Raw genomic sequence first — 10,996 nt, 5'->3', positions numbered from 1 at the left:
ATATATATATACAATATATTAAAATACTTGTGGGACAGTTATTCTTTTTAAATTTGACTTGAGATTTTTGTCATTAGTCTTAAGAAAATTGTGAACACTAATCAAAATGAAATGGTAATCAAATTTTCTGGGAGCCTACATTACAAGTGCTGTAATTGTACATTGTATTTGTATATGCAAGTAAACATTTGAATGTTTGGAATTGATGCATAAACATATCAACATATTCCTTAGCTATTTCGTGCACATATTTAATTGCATTTAAAGATGCATTTGGGGTACTTCTTCATGCATATGCTTATTGAATAACCTACTGAATGCTGAATATTTCTGGTTGCAGAGAGGTTTTGTAGGTGTAATTAATAGGTGGTTACTTAAGTAGAAGAATTGCTGGCTTCCTACACATTTGAATCCTTTGCCCCTTAACCATTTCCATCACAATTGCCCCTGCTCATCAATAATTCCCTCAACACCTCCAGTGCAAAGGACATGTTGATATCGTGGCTGACCTGGAGATGTTGATGTGCTTGGTGGCCAGCCAACATGTGCGGGTTCATTGACCAACAAGGCAAATACTTTTTGTAACTGCTGAGTTCTCCTTCCCTTTGCTCGAATGTGATATTAACGTCATCAGTATTCCACCTAGGAGTTGAATTCCAAGAAACACTTAGGATTGTAATTACCATTGAGATGCTTGCCACACTTTGAAATTTCTATGAACTGGCCAGTGAAATGAGAAGGTATGGGGCAGGAGGCATAAAAAGGAAGAGATAGACAGACCTCTAGACAGATGATAGCACAATCAAATCATTTCCTTAGGAAATCAAGCTAAGAAATAAAGAGAAAATTTACATTTGATTTACACTATCTATTCCAACTTTTCAACACCTCTAGGACTGAGTTTGCCACAGACCCTATAGTTGCCCTGGAACCTACGACCTGAAACCAAGTTTTCAGTGAAAAAGCAACAACTAAAACAACAAAGGTGAAGTGTTGCATGGCCCTACTGTTGCAAGCAAAACCTTCCAAATGCAGAGTAGTAAATGAAGTTTTTTTTTTCTATTTAGTCCTAGAGAAAGTCTGATGTAATAGAGTAGGGAAATCTTACAACCACATGAAGACATGGGCTATAAATACATTGTTCTCACATAGTGTTTCCTCTGGCCTAGCCTGAATGACCTATAATTCTCTTGGCGTGGGTTCTTTTTACCCTGAAAACAATTTTCAAAACTTTTGGTGCTTTTGTATCTCCTTGGCCTAACTTTAGTCTTGTTTCTTTCTTTCTTTTTTTTTTCTTTTTATTTTTTCTTGCTTCTAGTATTCAATGTCTCTTAGCACCTGTTGACTGTCTCATTTCCCACACTTTGTGTTATCATGTGATAATACCAGCTGAAGAGCTTCTTCTAAAACAACAACCACAAAGGCAGACTGTGGTTTTGAGAAAGGCACATCTTGCAGAGGGTGACATCCAACACTATCATGATGCCACCTGCATCTATGTTTGTAGTAGTCTCAAAAGTAATGTGAATCATGTCTGACTTTGTATAAGTGTCAGAGGTCCAGTGTAGGATCTTGAGAAGAAAATTAGCAGGCTTTCAAGCAGTTACGTACTAGCTAGCAAAAGGAACACATTTTAACCACTGAAGTCAACTACCTTCACTAAGGAAATTTGAGACCCTAGTCATATCCTCATATGCCGTGACCCCTATTCCTTAACTCTTTCCCAAAAACTACAGCCCCAAACTCTGTACCATATTCGCATCCTGCCTTGGGATCCAAGTAGAAGCTGTATCCACAGAAGGTCTTATTGCCTGAACCTTCCCCTCCTTTGAGTACTGTGAACACCTTCTTTCCTAGGGCCTTATTCCCTGCCTTCAGACATATTGAGTCAAGAAGAAAGTGACATCTCCTGCCTACCTGAGAAGAAAACTCACCACCATCATGACAGAATTATGATTGGGCAGCAACAGTCAAAAACTCCCTCCTTTCCCCTCGGCCAGTCAGATAAAAATAGGATGGTATCAGCAGGTGTCTCTCAATGTTCAAGTGTAATCCCTCACCTTGAACAGCTGGGTCTTCTCACATGATTACTTTTTACTAGAGGATATGATGCTTTTTGAAAGAAAGGTACTGCCAAAAAGACTCCCAAACCATGAGAAACACTGACAAAACCCAAAAGGTGCTCAGATGATTAAATACAGATTTTGAATGCTTTCTATCATCGTCAAATGAATGGGAACAATGGATGGTCCCCTCTGACCACCTGAATCTGTGGAGAAAATTCAGTGCCACAAAAATTAACAATATGCTCGATTTCATACTGAAAGGTCACCTACATAAGAAATCTTGATTTTGCACCCTCACAGTCCAGAAATAATGTAGATTTTAAGACAGCTTCAGGAGACAGCTGTATAGAGTTGCAACTAGTTTGTCTCTGTCAGAATCAGTCATCTTCCTGCAAATGCTCAGGATTCCCAATTCTCAAATTGTTACTTTGTCATGTTATTACATTTACCACGATCTCACAATCATGTGCACCAATGCCATTACTGTCCTCTCCCAAACTGTCTTTATTTGGAGTAAAGCCAACCCACTGGCAGTCAGGATGGCCACCATTTATCCATTTTCTCAGCATGGGCAGTCAGCTCAGCCTGCTTTTAAGGATAGCTACCACATCACATATTTTCTAGGTGGCACAAACAGGAAAGAGAGTATAGAAGAACTGGGATGCAGGTTGAAATTGTTAGACCACAGGTCTCAGAGATCCTGAGGCCCCCAGACTGTGGTAGGGTGTACTAGATAAGTCCATTTGACACCCAGTAGTCAAGACAAATAGAAGGGAGAAGTGAGGGGAGTATGTACACAGGGAGCATGGCATAAGCGAAAGAGAAGCAAACTGCAGATGGAAAAACCTAAGAGAATGACTGCAAGCTTAGATAAAGGTCATTGAGCTTTTCTTACACTTGCAAATAAAACAGGGTCAGAGCCTCTACTCATGCACCCTCCTGCAGTTGCTGATACTTTTACAGTTTTAGCATTCTTCCCAGCACAGCTCTGGCCCCTGCCAGCTAGCGCTACCTCCATGGAAAACATGTGGGCATTGCTCAGTAGACAGCATGTCTCATGAGCCTTTCCCATTAGGAGGTATGGATAAATTGAACCTCTTTGGGATGGGGTGGTGGGAGTTTCTGGACCTGGATTTAAGTCATGTCATGTCTTTTGTCTTCTGGGCCAAAGCAGAGTCTCCAGTCTGTTTTACTTGGTAGTACAGATGTAGCGCAGAATACCTGTTGTAGAAAGGGAGACAGAACAGAGTGGTCAGAGGTTTTGGATGTAAGCCTCAACCTTTTTTATTTTTTTTTTTTTTTCTGGCTTTGAAGCATTTACTTGTGAGATCAGGATAAAACAATACATGTGAAAGTTATGCACCAATTCAAACAAGAACTGATTTGGATGGTTTATGTAGAAGGTCAGATTATGTGGTAACATTAGTCTTCATTTATAATCTGTAATATGATCAGTATTCCTGGACAAGACAGAAAGGAAAGTTTGTCAGAAAGGAATAATAAACTTGCAGAAAAACCATGCACAGGTAAGTTTAACTAGCGAGAAGATAATGGCTGCCTCAAGGTTACCGGTAGTTCCATTATTACTGAATATGGGAGCTAAGTAGAAAATCAGAAGGAACCTGTGTGTGGGTCATAAATGAATGTGAAATACTGTCTCCCAGCTCTCGCTGGTGTTACCAGGCAAAGTCTTGCAGTCTTCACTGGCTGTTGAATGAAACATAAAGAAGTGCAATATTTCTAGTTAAACAAATCACACATATTATTCTTGATAGATTACTTTTTGTCTTTTGCACACAGACCAGAGTTTTTGTTCATCTTTTTGTAATTTTTTTCTTGCTTTTGTGGAGATCACTATTTCATTTTGCTATTTTTTGAAGGGAGCCATTTTCATTTTTCAGAATCAGGAGGGTTGTAAGAGCAGAGCTGGAAATACTGAAATCACCTCATTTTTGTTTCTTAGTGGGAGGCCCACAGGGAAGAGCAAAAACAAGTTTCCTCAGTCCAGACAAGTTTAGAAAAAATGTGAGGTGAGGGCTGAAACATATTCTCTGATCATCTGCAGGCCATGTGTTTGATGAGCATAGAGCCCTTATTGTTGATGGTGTACAAATCCCCCAGGAACTGTCACACTAAAATTGCATAACCAACCACTTGATGTTCAGTGGAACAAAATTGCACTAGTGAATGGGGACACTCCTTAAGAAATGTTGTTATATGAATTCTCACGTACATGAATCAAACAGTGAAAAAAAAAAAGTGGCTTGTATATAGCTAATTTTTTTTGATTGATGGTGGCTTGGCTATACTCCTTTATCAGATGGGACTGTCATATGTCATGATTGCACTGTTAAGCCGATGGTCTTACACAGCTGCCTGCAGACCACCCATGTCTTTCGCCCACCTCACAGCCAGCCAGGCAGTTGAAGGCCAGTGTCTGACCCTTGCTTCTTCCCGTGATCCTGTCTGACTCACATGCCAGTGAGTGACGGCAACATTGTCTTTCTACCTCCAACCACCTCACCACTTGAAAGCTTGGTGCTGGCTTCACTTCCTGGTCTTCCTGGCTAAGTTTAGTATGCGAGAGGCTGCTGTACTCCAAACAGGTAAGATGGAGCAGGGGCTCACCGCAGTTGCTACGAGTGAAGCCAAGGTCACTGACAAACAGCAGGAAATCAACAGCCAAAGGCACAAACTCTGTTAATGTAAGAGCTCTGCAACATTTGGAAATGTACCTGTAGCTGTTTATACTCACAGAGGATGGATGGATGGATGGATGGATGGATGGATGGATGGATGGATGGATGGATGTACAATGTGTTCCCCAGAATGAGCATGGCAGTCCAGGTTCCATTGCTGCTCCTGCCTTCCCACCCCCTGCAGAGGACCCCGAACTCCTACCAGCAGAAAGCCTAATAAGCTAATATCTGCACACTCTGACAACTGAGATCTACATGTTGAAGCACCTGCTCACTTTTGTGCACTCGCCTGCTGAGCTGTGCTTATACAAGTCTCTGGACTTTGTTTTTAATTAGACATTTCTCCCTGAAGTCAAGAAGGGAAATCATAAATAACTATGCATGTACTGCATAGAACTTGCAGAAATGATTGATTTTTAAGGAATTATTAAATCAATTGGCTTTTAAAAGGTGATTATATAGAGATTCGGAATCTTATTATTACAAATGTCCCTTTTCCTTGAAGATTCAGTCATGGGGGAAATGAGTATAGAAGAACCCATTATTCCCTCCTTCCCTGGGGCTGCAATTATAATGTTAGACCAGATAGTACCTATTATCTACCTGCTTCCTGTTAGTTTTGGAATGATCTTAAACAGGGTGAAAGTGCTTATTCAGGGTGTGGAAATAGGAAGGTTTTATTTCACCTTTCTGAATATAAACTGTATATTGAGTATTTTACATGACAAGCTAAGGACCAAAATCCATTGAATTTTATGTGAGCCTTAGAATAACATCAAATCAATTGGGAAGAGAACCTGAGATAACAGGAATACATATCCTGTGGGGATCTGGAGGAGATGTTGCATTATCATTTGCAGCAAACGTTTTACACAATGTGGCAGTGCTTGCAAACAGCACTTTTTTGACTTTCTTACCCTCACAAAGTATTTTCTGTTCACACAGTTTAGAGTGTTCAGTCTGTATTAGGCTCACACTAAAAATAATCACACTGCTTATACCTTGAACAGATTGTTTGAGCATTTTCATGGAATAAAATTTGTTACACTGAAGCAACAGATTCATTCATTCACCAGACAAAACTATTTAAACTATATCGAAAATCTGTCTGTTTTACCTTTTACTACTGATATAAAGGGCTGTAAGAGACAAGTTTAGTTTTCAGTCAGAGACAGGACAGCATAAAGACTAGCAATATGTATGGGTGAAATTCAATGTAGACCTACTTTTAGAGATTTTGCCCTTTCTGACAGAAATATATGCAAGCATTTTGACTTTCTTCTATTATTATTTTCCTTTCTTCCTGTATATATCTTTTTCATGGCTACAATTTTGACCTCCATTCTCATTTGTTTGATTTTCCTCTGGCTATTTCCAGATAAAAACATCCAAAAACGATTTCAAGAGCTCATTTTGTGTCTTTGAATAGTTCATAACCATGTGACTAATTAAGGATTCTAACTTACATTGGTGAGTAACACAGTTTTCTACTATTTCACACATAGTCTTGGATTCTTGTCAGAATGTGTTCATAATGTAAAAGACAGGAAAATCATTTTGATGTAAAAAACCAGGAAACTCTATTCCTCTGAGTCTATATCTGGACAGAATTTACTTTAAAAAAATATACTACTTGAATCCAGTTTACGAATTGGAAGTTTTAAATCCTGCTAATTTAATGTGCAGATAAATTAAAAGTGTCTGCAGATTCAGGAAATTATTCTCTTTCAAACAAAGTAAGTTAATTTATTTCATGAACCTACAGAAGTCATATAACTCAGAAAAATGCAAAACTGCTGTAAGATTAAAACTGGACTTTCAATACATTGACAATCTTTTAGTTGGTCACAAATATACAAGTGTTTATATTCATATTTGAGATTCCACTGTTTTACCACTATTGCTGTTGTGTGATAGTCTGGGAGAAGAACAGTGCAGCACTCAGTAGAGCACAAATAGAGAAAAAACAAAGATGATGCTTTTTCCAAAGAACTTATAACCTGAGACAAGCACTTTTTTTAATTTTCTGTTTGAGGAGTAGCTAACTTTCAACATACAAGAAGTTGTTTTTTTTAAAAAAAATCAAATCAATGGATCACAATGACTCTTTCCTCTTCTTTTTGATAGGTGATATTTTTTTTTATATGCACTCAAAGATGATGTGTCAAGTCTGCTTCAAAATACTGCAAAATGTCATGTCTTTATTCCAAGGTGAAAGAAGTCTTGTACAAGCACACAGTATTTGCTAAGCCCCTGTATTTTTGTAAACTGTCAGGCTCCCTCAGCAGCCAGGGAAAAAAAAGGCCGATACCACACCCAAGCCCCTTTAAGGCCCTTTCCTCAGGCACAGTTCATTGTCTGAAACGCAAACTTTACCAAGCAGCACAGCACAAGGTTACTTCCCCTGACTAAAGCTGCCCCCAAGGGCCCCTGCAACCAGGAGCCAACAAATGTAGTTGAGTGTCTTGGTCTTCAGCAGGACTCACTTGATGCCTTCCCTTTTGCTCAGATAATGGCTCAGGATGGGCCGGTTCCAGTGCTCCTCTCCCACCTCCTCAGGCTCAAAGGGGCAGCTTCCATTATTTGCTTCCTCTTCTCTATGTTTCACTTTTTTTTTTACTCAATCTTGTGTTTTCACAGATAACATCCATAGACATTTTCTCACTGCCTGAGAACATAGATAAGAAATTTCCTATACCTATTATTATCTTTTGTTGCTCGGATCATGGTTCCTCTAGCAGTAATAGGGTGTCTCTCTAAAACAATTTACTCCACTGGAACTTGATGTACAATTTTGCAGTTTTGTTCTAACAAAATCCTCTCCTTTATATGTTTTGTTGGTCTGGTTAATGTCAAATTGATGAAAGCCAATCAATGCAATTATCTCTATTGACTTTCATGAGGTTTGGACCAGGCCCCAAACTAATTTCTATTAAGAAATGACCAGAATCTTTTAGACGGAGAGTATCAGTAGAATTCTGCTGTAGCATTTTTGAGAACGAAATGTGGATTTCCATATGAGCACAGCTGAATGAAAACCAAGTAGGAATAATTGGAGGATTTTGTTTCTATTGCTAATAATGTTCTTACTGATGCCGCACTTCCAATCATTCAAAACTTTCTTTTAACAAAGTGAACAATACAGAGTGCTGGCATTGCATCATAGCAGTAAATTCTGATCTCAAATTTATGAAATCCAGCAAAGCACTGTTCTCCCAGAATAAGGTTTCTGAATGGCAAGCAGATTGGGGTTAAATTCATTCCTGATTAAATTTCAGTGAAGTCACTTTACGTGCCTTGCCAAATAAATGATACTGATTTAGTTCATCCACTCTTAATACTACTGAGTATCAATTATTAAACACCGAATAGAAGTAAATTCATTTAGTCTTGAATATCCTACTATCAACCTAAGTAATGTGGACAGACTGTGACTATTTCTATTAAATACTTCAGACTCCAGGGATAGTTTCTGCCAAATAAAAGCTGTTCCACAAAGAGCAAAGGGGTGAAACCTGGATTATTCTGCACTGTACCTGTTGTCCCTTGACTACCTTTCACAGCAGTAAGCAGAGCTGTGACACTTTGTGACACCATCAGGCCCATACTATGGCTAATGTGAAATTCTGCATACACATGGAACATGTAACAGTTCAATTTTAAAAGTTTTTTCTGTCTGAGGGAGCACTAATTTGAGCTCCTCTGTTGTATCTCACCACTGAATATATGAAGATTGAGGGAATATATGAAAACTTTTTCTATAAGCCTTGCTTCTCTAGAAGTGTGTGAAAACCCCACCCAGATTACTGACATTAAAGGAAAATGAACGTAATTCTGTGCTTCCATGAGTGTTGAGCAAAGAGAGACTTTGTTGCTTTAGGAATCCAATCCATTCAAAGATGATGTAGCTGTTATCGTAAGTCAGATGTGTTAGAGGTTGTCCGTGGAACAACTGGTGCAAGGTACATCTGATTCAGCATGAATTATTGTGGGAAATTATTCTATGCATAGCAGAAGGACAGAAAGAGCCATTTCTTTCCACTGTGTCAATGCACGATTTAAGAAAAATTATTTTAATGCTAACTGAATTTGGCTTATACTGAAACATTTTTGTATCTTTCAGGGAATTCATTGCATGGATACAAACATAAAAAATACAAGGACTTCAATGCAAAGATGAAAGTTGACCTCATCTCCAATCAGCAGCAAAATCACATAAAGCAACTACAATTTTAAGCTTATTAAGCAAAACTTTATATAGTTAACCTTTCCTCAGAGATAGCTTAACAAGTAGAGATAATAATCTTCTCAGAAGGAAATACTTTGGTGGGAGCACAATGTTTAAACAGAACAGCTACATCAGTTATGATTTTGACACCACTATTAAAATTGATACATAAAGCTTAAACTATGTGTTTATAAACAGTGTGGATATGAAAACTGGGGAGATAAGTAACATATCTCCAGTTAAACTGAAATCCAGCCATCACCCATGAGGTGGCTTCTGCAGAACCATAAGACCAAAAGTTTACATGTTCTTTTTCATAATATATGGGAACTTTGGACTAATACTTTTTTTTTCTTTTTTTTTTTTAATTGGTGTTTCTCCTTTACACTTTGTGGCTAATGTTTTCCTATTATCAAGGTCTTGCATATTTTCAGCACCCACCCAACTCTGTGGTATTACATGTATTTTTTAAAGGTCTGAGTGACAAGTACATTGATATAAGTGAATCATCATTTTGCAGGCACAAAATTTTATCAGATTGGTTTTCAAGTAGATTCATACATTTAAGACAGTGCATCTGCCATACAAGATTAGCTCATGGAAGATAGGACATTTGTTGTAACAGCGAGTGATAGAATTTTGTACTTCAAACATATGAAGCAAAATAGATAGTAAATGAGCATCTTATTAAGTAGTTCCTGGTTATCAGATAAATTAAACAAAACTGAACTAAAAGGACATAATTGTGCAAGACTAGGCCAAGTTTCCACTCCTTGCTTGTGCCACTGCTTTATGCTGCAGGACTACATTTGACTCTAGGATACGTAAGGTAGAACCAGATGACTAAGCAAGGAAAGCAAAATAAAAGAACATCTGAAGTGCACTATTTCCTGTTATTGCAGGATAAATTAGCAATACCTGCTATAAGATCCTTCAGTCTGCAGTATATGAGAATGAACTGAGAGGTAAAGAGGGACTTGAGAATTTCATATAGAATTACCCCTTTAAAGTGAGAATTTTTTGGGAAAGAAAAAAGTACTTTAGTCAGAGTTCAAAGTATAGTATCAATCTGAATGAAGCCACTTTTCTTATTCATCTAATGATGTCAAACTTAACAATACCATATATCTCTTTTCAGTCTGACATAGCTTTACCGATTCAGTTCCGAGTCTCACATGCAAAGGAATGTGATTCACGAAAAATTCCGCAGGTAGCAGATTTCCAAGATAGGTGAGTATGGAGGGTTTCCCTGACACAGCGGCCATGCCATCCCTGCCACCAGCATGCCTGTGGTTTGACTCTTCTGCATCACACAAAACTAACTGAAGCTCAGGTTGCCTGCAAACCACAGAGGGCTGTACAGCCTTGCGATGTGGAGGCATGGCAACGCTCCACCGCCACGGTGCGGGGTCATCAGACTCTGCACACCAGTATGGCCGTACTCAAAATGAGCCTAACAAACATTGTGTAGCTGAGATTTCTCTGTCAGGATAGCCCATGAGTTGCCCAGACCCCATGTATGAGTGTTCACTGCAAATAAAATGGATACATATTAACTGAGGTTGCCACAACCTCAATTAATATGTGAATGTATCAAACAGTAATTCTTCTGGATGTCTTCCGGAACTTGGAATTAATTTTTCTGCTGAAAGCCTTTGTTGTGTTTTCCATGTGTTAGGAAACTTCCCACCCTACTCTAGGACAGGGTTTTGTTGTTGTTGTTGGTTTTGTTTGGTTGGTTGTTTTGTTTGTGTTTTGTTGTTGTTGTTTGTTTGTTTGTTTGTTTTTTAAATCAGTAACCAGAAAGGCCAAAAAATGAGTCTCTGAGAGACTAGCATATGGACTTTTCTTGATGCTTGACTGCATCCCTATATTCAATAAATCTACCTTACCGCATGTGCATTGGTGAAGACACAGTTTATGGTAGTAGCCAGGTTCCATGACAAACTTGTAAAGTGCTTGCTAAATTGATGTGTACAACCATATACAACAGAATGCTGTCA

The sequence above is a fragment of the Columba livia genome, chromosome 3, assembly GCF_036013475.1.
Source record: "Columba livia isolate bColLiv1 breed racing homer chromosome 3, bColLiv1.pat.W.v2, whole genome shotgun sequence".
Lineage (NCBI taxonomy): Eukaryota > Metazoa > Chordata > Aves > Columbiformes > Columbidae > Columba > Columba livia.
The sequence above is the reverse complement of the archived record's forward strand: the minus strand, read 5'-3'. Positions refer to the sequence as shown.